Below are 10,010 nucleotides of genomic sequence, written 5' to 3' on the forward strand. Positions count from 1 at the left end.
TACAAATTGAGCATCCTTAATCCAAAATCCAAACTGCTCTAAAAATCAGAAAGTTTTTGAGCACTGACAGGATACCACAAGTGGAAAATTCCAGACACATATACGAACGGAACACAAACTTTGTTCATGTGCAAAATTCTTTTTCAAACTGTGTGAAGTTATCATCTGTCTCTGGGTATAAGTTGCATGGAAAACATAAATGAATTTTGTGTTTAGACATAGGGCCTGAGATTCCCAAGGTATCTCATTATGCATAAGCAAACATTCCAAAATCTGAAAAAATCCAAAATCTGAAATACTTCTAAGTCCCAAGCATTTCAAATAAGGGATATTCAACCTGTATATAAGCCCTTACCTCTGGGTATTCAGTGAGTTACTCATTAGTGATGTCCAATGCACGTGTAAATAAACTTCCTTTTTTCTTCTGCTAATTTGTCTATTGCTAGTTAATTTGCAGGCCCCCAAGCACTCCAAACGAAGTGAATAGACGAAAAGTCTTCCTCCCAATAGTTAATACATATATATAAACACACATGCATAGTCATATGTGTATATGTCAGTTCCTACAGGTTCCTACAGGTTATAGACCCCAGGAAATATTCTGGCCACCTGTCCCAGGGGTACCTTTGTCTCCCCCATATCCCAACACACAGTCACAAACCACCACTCAGAGTGGGTCTCTCTCCATCGGGGTCTGTTTCTGTCGGGTGGGCATCAGCTGTGCTCATCCAGTCTGCTGGGCACTCACATCTTCCAGCTGAGGCCCATGGCCCTCCAGTCACCAGAGCCACTGAGCTGTGTATTGTTAACAGGAAGGAGGGAGGGAGCCTCTATTCTCTGTGTGATTTTCTGTTGGAGATATTTTTTAAAGCATTCAAGCTTATGCACTAATGTTTTCTAGAACTTTAATGGAACACCATTTCTATCGTTGTTTTGTTTTGTTTTCTTTCCCTTTAAAACTCTCCCCTTCTCCCCATGGAGATTACACCTGCATCTGCCAGGGCCCTACTGGGGAACCATCCCTTGTTCAGAGCCTACCAGCTCCCTCAGGCCTCTGCTCTGCTCCTGTTAGTGCTATTTCCCCAGCATCAGAACACTGCCCGGCACCTGGCCCAGGTCCACAATCCCTATCCATAATTCTAAAATCCCCAAACCTCTAAAAACACAAAAATTTTTATAACCAACTTGGTGGCAAAACATGAAGTGAAGTAAGGCTGCATTTATCCCACTTGGTGTGAATATTCATATATCTGGCTAGACAGGTCTGTGGAAATACCGTGTTTGATTTGCAAAGTGTTGCCTCCAACCCCTCTAGGGATGTTATATAATATTTGGTTTATGCATATTGCCTTTCTAAAATCTGAAAATTTCTGAATTCTAAAACATAACTGGCCTCAAGGGCTTCTGATATGTGCTTGTGGACTTAGGCACATGTCAATAAATATGTGCTGAATGCATTTCTGAATTCCTCCTTCTTTCCCACCTCCAGGGCTTTGTTACAGGGTCAACTTCTCAGTGCATGGCTCCTTCCAGTCTGATAAGAACCATCCCTCAGCCTTCAGACGAACAGGTATAAGTATCTTTTCCTCATCTATCCTAGGCTTATGGCTTAGACCTCCTATAACACAAGACAAATTAACAAGGGTAAAACATACACATTTCTTTAATATAAGTTTTACATGACATGGAAACTTCTCCCAAACAGAGAAACCTGTGTATTTTCATGTTCGGGTTTGATGAAAGTGTGATTGGACAAATGGAGTATGATGTCATGGTCGTAAACGGGGGAGGGAGGGGAGCTTAGCAAGGCCTGCTTGTCCATATTCTTCTTGGTGTTTCTGTGTCTTCCTTCCTTTTCTCTGGGAGTAAGGAGGACACCTGTCATATGAGGTCTTATGACTTGCTTCAAGGGAGAAGGAAGAAGGGAGAAGGCATGGTAGAAGTAAACTTCCTGCTTCTGTGCTTTTCTCAAATGCCAAGGTGCTGTATTTTAAGGGAGCGTGTCCTGAACCCCATCACAGGCTTTTGGTAGGCCTGCCCAGGTTCAGTATGACCACTGGGGATGAGCCACATGTGAACTAAAGCCAGGTCCCAACTACACATGGGAGTTTCATAAAAAGAAATCCACCCTTAACATCACGTTAGGACAAAATAAGATAGAATATTTTCAGATCTGAGCAGGCATTCAGGTCTACTCAGTTAGCAGAAAAAAATATTTTTTGAAGAAATGTAATCTAGTAGCAGTCATTTATAGACATCCTGAATATAGACATTTATCGACACTCCAGTCATACTGAATCAGCTTCAGATGGGAGTTCTAGAATCCTCTTATTATTATTATTATTTATTTTTTTATTCTTTTTTGAGACAGAGTCTTGCTTTGTCACCCAGGCTGGAGTGCAGTGGTTCCATCTCGGCTCACTGCAAGCTCCACCTCCTGGGTTCACGCCATTCTCCTGCCTCAGCCTCCGAGTAGCTGGGACTACAGGCCACGCGCCACCATGCCCTGCTAATTTTAATCCTCTTATTATTATCATTTTAATCTTTCCCTCTTTTTCCTCCTCACTCTTCTGCCCAAGGTCCTGAGTCTACTCTCGTATCCCAAAGGGGACGTGCTTAGGTTTATTCTGCAGCTGAGGAAGCTCATGCTTCAGGACCTGTTGCTAACGCAAGCCTCTTTCAAGCCCTGCACCTCCTTTTGTATTTGAATTGATGAGTTCTGCTCCTTCAAAATGACCTCCCAAGTTAATTAAGCTCTAGACTCCACAAAACATGACCCCTCCCCTGGGAGACGACAGTTACTGCTGGTCCCAAAGGGAAACCATGGGTGGCTCCCTGTAGTCTTTTCCCATCTTCAGGGTGGAGCATCTATAAGACAACCCTTCCTCATGTGAATAATGATGAATTCTCACTGCATAACTTGGATATTTCATGCTAAAATACTCCCCCGCTTCCAGGAATCAGAGGCCTAAGCAAGGGAAAGTCTATACCTCCCTGAGATAGGGATTTTGACCTCTCATTCATAGATAAGAAAAATGATGCTCAAAGAGCTTGACAAGTCGTTTATCTAAGATCATGCAGCTGGTAAGAGATCCAGTCAGAATTTGAACCCTGGTCCTCAACTCCTAAACTGGTGTTTCTTATTTTATCCTGTATTCCTAATTCATCAGAGGCAACCATTTGAAGAAAGAAATAATCTGGATCCTTCTTTTCTGAGTTAGTTAACTGAACATGCCCTTGAGCATTGCAGAGTAACCTTGCCCTGACAGTGCCAACATTTTCAGTGAACACAAAGATAAGTTTTGAGGCTGCTTTCTCCCCTTTCACTTTTTTTTTAAAACCAATGTGTGTTTCAGCAGGAAAAGTATAGGATAAAATCCTTATACTTCAGGTGCTGATGTGCTTAAGCCACTTGACGCTTTTTGGCTTCATTTTTTTAAGAGGGCTTTATGACTTGGAGCTAGAGCAATCCTAACATGTCTGTGTTACGAACATGCTAATATTCGTGCTAATGGCAGGGCGCAAAATCCAGAAAGGCCAGCAACTTGGGGCTGAGAGGCAGGAACTTCTTGTCACCCCTATGTGACATAAGGGTTCCAACAAGGTGGGCTTCCAGGTGTTGATCCGGTGGGGAGTGCAATGCAGAGGTGACAAGGAAGGGACACTCTGTGAGTTTACAGGAGCTGTCATAACAAAGTACCACCAATTGAGAGGTTTAAAAAACCAGAAATTTACCGTCTTATGGTTCTGGAGGCTGGAAATCCAAGATCAAGATGTTGGCAGGGCCATGCTCCCTCTGAAGGCACCAGGGAAGGATCTAGTGTTCCAGGCCTCCCTCCAGGTTTCTGGTAGTTCCTTGACTTGTGGCAGCATGAATCCAAACTTCACATGGTGTTTTTCCTCTGTGTGTGTGTGTTTGTGTCTAATTTTTTCTCTTTCTTTCTTTCTTTGAGACAGAGTCTCACTCATTGTTGCCCATGCTGGAGTGCAGTGGCACTACGTCAGCTTACTACAACTTCTGTCTTCCAGGTTCAAGTGGTTCTGCTGCCTCAGCCTCCCAAGTAGCTGGAACTGCAGGCACACGCCACCACGCTCAGCTCATTTTTATATTTTTAGTAGAGATGGGGTTTCACCATGTTGGCTAGGCTGGTCTCGAACCCCTGACCTCAGGTGATCCACCTGCCTCGGCCTCCCAGAGTGCTGGGATTACAGGCATGAGCCACCACGCCTGGCCCAAATTTTTTCTTTTGATAAGGATACCCAGTCATATTGTTATCAGGGACTCACCCTACTCCAGTATTACCTCATCTTAACTAATTATTATATTTGCAACAACTATGTTTCCAAATAGAGTCACATTTTGAGGCACTAGGGTTAGGATTTCAAAACATGAATTTGGATCAGGAGAACATAATTCGGCCTGTCACAGACCAGCCTCTGGATCATCCTTTTCACATACAAAATGCATTCACCCAAACCCAACACTCCTGGAAGTCTTGATGTATTCTAGTATCAACTCTTAAGTTCAAAATCTCTTTTAAATATCATCTAAATGAGGTGTGTGTGACACTCAGTGTGATTCATTCTGGAGCAACATTTTTCTCTAGCTGTGAGCCTATGAAACCAGACAAGTTTACTTGCAAGATAGAAATGTTAGGACAGGTATAGGACAGACATGCCCATTCCAAAAAGGAGAAATCAGAAGGAAAAGGGGACTCAAAAGTTCTGAGCAGGTTCAAAACCTAGCAGGATAAATTCCATTAGATTTTAAGCTTGAGAATAACCATCTTTGGCCTGATGCTCTGTCCTCTGAGCTCATTTAAATTATGCAGAAAAATTAATTTGCTCAAAGTCTACTGATTTAAAATATTATCACATCTAAAAGAAAACACCTTCACAGCAACATCCAGACTGGTGCTTGACCAAGCAAATGAGCACAATAGCCTAGTTTAGTTGACACATAAAATTAACCATTGCAAATACTTTTTAAGAAATTACTAAAATATGTCCAAGATGCAAGAAAGTCAGGAAGAAGCTCTTAAGAGAGAAGGTGAAGACATGTTTTGGCTGCTTGTCTTGGCCTATGTTCCAGAGAGGCAGTACTCAGAGGAGTCATCAACTAAAGATTGTACAAAGCCTAGTTTTAATCTGTCACAATGGTTTAGATCAGAGGAATGCACAGAAAGACCTTCGTGCTTTCGGTTATGACAGAGCCAGAGAATTTTCTCTAGTGTCCAGGGTGAAGAGCAGATGAGGTGACTAGGAAGTCAAGTGAAAATAGTGTGAGGAGTAGCCTGAGAGGTACCAGAATATGCCACCCCAAAATATGCCTCTTTGGCGTATGGATTGTTTTGAGCTTGAGGCTACTGAGAACTAGCAGTCTCAGGAAAACTCTAAAACCAAGGCACATGGTTTTTCTTAATAAAGGAAATTTAGATTTGTAGAGATATCTCCCTCTCTCATACCAGGAAAAGGAGTATTCTTAGCAACTTTTATCAGTGAAGAAGGTACTATTTTAAATCCACATAACAAACCTTACTAAACAACTCTTGTCTATCATACTTTTCCTCGTCACCATCCCATAACTTGCCTCCCCCAGAAACCTCAAACCCCTTTTCCTGTGTTTTATGTTAAGGTGGTATATAAGCCCAAGTTCTAACCACTCCTTTGGGTTACTCACCTCTAGGTATTTCCATGTGTAATCAGGGTGCACATGTTAATAAACTGCTGCTTGTATTTCTCTTGCTAATCTGTCTTTTGTCAGCCCAATTTATAGTCCCCTGCTGAGGAATCTAGAAGAACAGCAGAAAAAATATTTTTTTTCCTCCCTTGTAAGCTCTAAAAGACAACTGACTGATCTAGGGCTGGGTGTGCTGGGAGGGAGAAAGCCACTCGTGACTTCCTAAACATGTATCAGCAGACCAATAGTCTATTGCATTGTATTTGTCTGTCTATCCATCTATCTATCTATCTACCTACCTACCTATCATCTATCTATCTTCAAGTGCCATGTGTTGGTCTTTTGCAATGATATATCCCCAGCAGGCAGCACAGGACCTTATGCCTAGCAAGTATTCAGGTAAGAGCTACTGAATGAAAATGTCAATGGACTGCACCCAGCTTCCTAAAGCTCAGTGGTGACTATGTGTGTGTGTGTGTGTGTGTGTATTTGTGTATTTTTGAAACCGTCTCACTCTGTCATCCAGGCTAAAGTGCAGTGGCATGGTCACCACTTACTGCAGCCTCAATCTCCTGGACTCCAGTGATCCTCCCACCTCAGCCTCCTGAGTAGCTGGGACTACAGCCTCATTTTTTATTTTTATTTTTAGTAGAGACAAAGTCTCACTATGTTCTCCAAGCTGGTCTCAAACTCCTGAGCCCAAGTGATCCTCCAGCCTTGGCTTCATCCAAGTGCTGAGATTACAGGAGTGAGCTATTGTGCTGGTCAACAACAACATTTTATAGCAGGGTAAGGAAGATGCAATTAGTTTGTGGAGTGCCGTGAACCTATCTCAAAGCCATGTTTGTCAAGCCAGCACACTCTTTCCTTAGGTCATGTGGCTGTTTGCACAAGGTTGATAGCTGAAAAGAGGGAGATGTTGAAGAACCCCCACCACCCCTTGGCTGCCACAAAAGCCTGGTGGTTGTGTGATCCTACGTTAAGATAAAGTGAGTCGGAGGATGCCAGCCTGCTTTCTTCTGTTCTCAGTCTGTAACCAGAGATCCTAATCTTGATGCAAAGTTGAGGTTCACTTCTGGACATGCTTTATTCTAAAGGGCATGGGGGAAGGAGAAAGGGCACATTCTGAGGAGGAGGGAGGCCTCCAAGAGAAATTCCTTCCTACTGGGCAAGGGCAGCAGCACGTTACCCACTTACATCCTCCTGGAAGCCTTCTGTTTGTCCGTCTGTCTAGGGCCCATCTTGTGTGCACTGAAGGGAGGGACATAGAGCAGGCAGCTTGGGTTTATGATGATATTTCCATGTCAGCCTGTTCGGCACTAACGCACTACACAAAACATACGACACATGATATTCCTTTCCCTGGTATTGCTAACTTGAAATCTGCGTGGCTCAGGGGCCTCCTGCCTTTGAATAAGACTTGGGAGAGAACCAGACGGCGATCCGAGCCTCTAGCTTTCCATTGACAAGGAGGCAGCTCCAAACTGGGATTACTGATTTCCATTTCAAAACTGCGTTCAATTTAGTTGATTTAAACGACTTGACTTTCCTCTGTGAAATGACTGTGGCACGTGAGCTCAGCCAGTTGCTCTTTGAAAGGCATCAACACGCTCCCTGCAGGGACCGATGGAGCTCCGCCACCCATTGTTTATCTAAAAACAGCGTTTTATTATTGTCGCTCAATTAGTCCAGACAGCGGACACAAATGACTTTCAACAGCTACATCCTGATGCTCTGCATCACACATAAAATGCCAAAGATTGCTCTAATAGCTAGCTAATAAAATCAAAATGTGCCTTTGTTGACTCAAGATTACTCACATCGTCACTCTTTCTACCGAAATCTCTTCTTAATCTAATTACATACAATGTTTCCACTTTAGTAAAAGAACATTAACCTCAATAATCAACAATTCTGTCCTCAATTTATTTATGAGCAAGCAACCAAGATTTTTCTGAACGTAAACTTTGAAGGAGAGTTTATTTTCTATACACAAACTAGCATATTTTTTTCTCTCAAGGTCAAAATATTATTGCCTCTAGGGTTTTTCCTTTCAAGCTTTTTTCTTCCTAAAAATTGCACAATCTGTCATTTCATAGACACCCACGAAAAGCCACTCCTAAGTTTCTCCCTGTTTATACTAACTGCTGTGAAAATGCTATTATACGCAAATATTTCAACTGTTTTGCAAACATATGCTTTCATACACTCATACTCACTGCAGGCACGGTTGCCTGAAATAGGAAAGGCCCTTTGAAAAAGAAACGAAATGCATTGAGCCTCTCAACATTTACCATTTTTCAATTGCATCTTGGAAGCATGGATGACTTTTAACATTTAGAAATTACATTTGCCAGTGATTGCACTAGAACTTGGTTCTTTGAACGAAAAGATCCCTGACACTCGATTTATACCTCTAATTTAGAGCATGGGAAAAGTTGAGGATCAGAGAAGTGAAGAGACTTAGCTCAGGTGAGTAACCACATGAGGGACTGGGACCCAGGTATTCTAAGAGCTCCCTGGATGGGCGCAAACACAAAATACAAGAATTGGGGTAGTAAAGACTCCTCCTTAGGGTGCGGTCAAGAGGGCCTGGATTCTTCAGTGAGGGTTTAGTTGTTTAGCCGGATTGAAGCTGCGCTTTGTGACTGGCTGCCACCACCCACTCCATTACCTTCATCTCAAAACACACACATGCGCTCTTTGGTAATATAACATTTCTCAAGTTTTCATTTGAGTTTAAGGTTGGACTACATCCAGGCCAAACATAAAGAAAATCTCAAGGCCGGCCCTCCCCTCCTCATAAGCCCTGCCAATTTCCCTCAGGTTTCAGCATAGATGGGGAACCAACGTTACCTCACGTCTCAAGACTCCAACTCTGGGCAGGCTTGGTCTCGCCCCCTCTCTGCACCCTCCTTGGGGTGAGAAGAAAGGGGGTGGTGTTGGCAATGTGACAGGAATTCCTCGTTTTACCCATAAGCAGAGAAATTACAATAAGTCAAGACTGAAGGCCAAAGTCAAGGAACCTGCAATGGCAGAGGTAGGAGCCTGTGAATGAATGTGCATCTGGGAAGCCAGAGCTCTGTCCTCCTGAGCCCACTTCTTGCTTGTTACCTTGGACTGAGCCTCCAGCATTTTATCAGGAGAACCAGAAGCAGGAGGTCATGGCCAAAGAAGTGCCTAAGAGTCAAACAACCTTAACTTTGGTCCACAGCAAAATACATCTGTCACTTAACCAGCTCTAAGCCATTTGGGCACAATTCTTTTTTTAACTAATTAATTAATTTTAGAGACAGCCTTGCTCTGACACCGAGGCTGGAGTGCAGTGGTGTGGCCAAAGCAAACTACAGCCTGGAACTCCTGGGCTCAAGTGATCTTCCCATCTCAGTCCCTTGAGTAACTAGGACTACAGGCATGTGTCACCATGCATGGCTAATTTTTAAAATTTTTTTTGTGGAAACAGGGTCTCACTATGTTGTCCAGGCTGGTCTTGAACTTCTGGCCTCAAGCAATCCTCCCACCTCGGCCTTTCAAAGTGTTGGGATCACAGTTGTGAGCCACCACACCTGGCCATGGGCACATCCCACAATTTTCTTCTAATTATGTTATCCTTACCTCTCAGTGGAACGGACTGCTCTTTGAAAAATACAAAATGTCCCGTTGATGCAAATCCTTATTTGCCCCAATCTCTTATTTTTGTGGAATGATGATGAGTGCAAAGAAGAGGTAAGAGGCATCTAATGTCTGCAAATGAGTTAGAAAAAGAGTACTTTGGCAGGATCACAGGGTTTATTTATTAATTACGAGCTATTACTTAGGGATCATATGTCCTGTGTATGCCTTTAAAAAAATGCTTTTTTTTTTTTTTTAAAAATTATGCTGTTATCCTTCTGGCCCTCAAATTCTTTCAGATTGGTGACAGTTGGCTGGTTTCTCTTCCTTCGCTGCCTGCCCTCACAGGGTGAAATACCTTCCCCAACTGAGGCCTGCCATCCAGCTAGCTGCTTGGCTGGGTGGCAGGCTTCCTTTATTTCCACTGGCTAACGTCTCAACAGTACTGTACTCCGGCTTTTAAAACCTTCCACAGGAAGCCACACAAATGACCCTCAAAATGTGTGGGTTTTTCTGGAACTCTTCACCTTGAATTTTTAAGCCCTCACCCTCTCTTAAGTTCTGGCCTCTCCTGCTTTCTGAAACCACAAGGCAGTTAGAGATTCTAATCTCACAACACAAGTCACTTTGGCATTCACAGTCAGATGTCACCTGGGGTCACATTTGCCTGTATGTGGTGGAAAGTTCTAAGCAGTTGCAGCTGCTTTTGTGATATACC

The 10,010-nt window shown here is 43.1% G+C and overlaps 1 long non-coding RNA gene across 2 annotated transcripts in view; it reads left to right on the forward strand.

The window, feature by feature from the left end:
* The window catches only part of LOC117086753, a 74,442-nt gene that overhangs the window by 11,243 nt on the left and 53,189 nt on the right, over positions 1 to 10,010 (forward strand). For both annotated transcript variants that reach the window (XR_004438562.1, XR_004438563.1), the window contains exon 2: positions 1,490 to 1,570. This is a non-coding gene — a long non-coding RNA (uncharacterized LOC117086753). The remainder of the gene's footprint in view (positions 1 to 1,489; positions 1,571 to 10,010) is intronic.

Source organism: Trachypithecus francoisi, unplaced genomic scaffold (genome assembly GCF_009764315.1).
Source record: "Trachypithecus francoisi isolate TF-2019V2 unplaced genomic scaffold, Tfra_2.0 Lachesis_group10, whole genome shotgun sequence".
Taxonomy (NCBI): Eukaryota; Metazoa; Chordata; class Mammalia; order Primates; family Cercopithecidae; genus Trachypithecus; species Trachypithecus francoisi.